Below are 811 nucleotides of genomic sequence, written 5' to 3'. Positions count from 1 at the left end.
ATGACATCTCTGTCTACCATCTCTCCATTATCTGTCTTCCTTCTGGTTTCCTCCAAAAAAATATTTTCTTTCTATTTTTGTTTTTTTGCTGAGTTATTGATACTGAGGGAGATATTGTAGGGGATGGACGGAGAGATTAAAGGAGGTGGTCAGTTTTTTTTTCTTTTTCTTTATTTTGTTATTTTTATTTTAACACACACACATATATATATATAACTAAACCCAACGGGGCGTTACATTATCTACCCATAAAAAGAACTTTCGTCCTCGAAAGTCTCCAACTCGTATACTAACTCAGGGAATTTTTCTTTTATTTCGTCCTTACACTCCTACGTGGCCTCTTCAGTGTGGTGATTTCATCACAACACCTTAATGAACGCAATGTTTCTGTAGCATAACGGTTTTACTTCTCTTGCTAAGATTCTTATTGGTTTTTCCTAATAACTCAGATCTTCATTGAGTTGGAGTGGTTCATAGTCTATTACATAGATAGGGTTCGTAATGTACTTCCTCAGAATCGACACATGAAATGCATCGTGTACTCCTAAGTGGGCTATAGGTAGGGCTAACTTATACGCTACTGGACCAACTCGCTCTAGGATCTCGAATGGTCCAATGAATTTAAGACTTAACTTGCCCGTACGTCCGAACCTCAAGACACCTTAAATAGGTGCCACCTTGAGGAGTACTAGGCCCCTTGTCTCGAACTCTAAGCTTCTACGCCTTACATCGGCGTAGCTTTTTTGTCGACTTTTAGCGATACGCATCCTCACTCGATTTTTCTGAACAGCCTCGTTGGTGAGTCGAACAA

The sequence above is a fragment of the Cucurbita moschata genome, unplaced genomic scaffold (genome assembly GCF_002738365.1).
Source record: "Cucurbita moschata cultivar Rifu unplaced genomic scaffold, Cmos_1.0 Cmo_Scf00087, whole genome shotgun sequence".
Classification (NCBI taxonomy): Eukaryota; Viridiplantae; Streptophyta; class Magnoliopsida; order Cucurbitales; family Cucurbitaceae; genus Cucurbita; species Cucurbita moschata.
The sequence above is the reverse complement of the archived record's forward strand: the minus strand, read 5'-3'. Positions refer to the sequence as shown.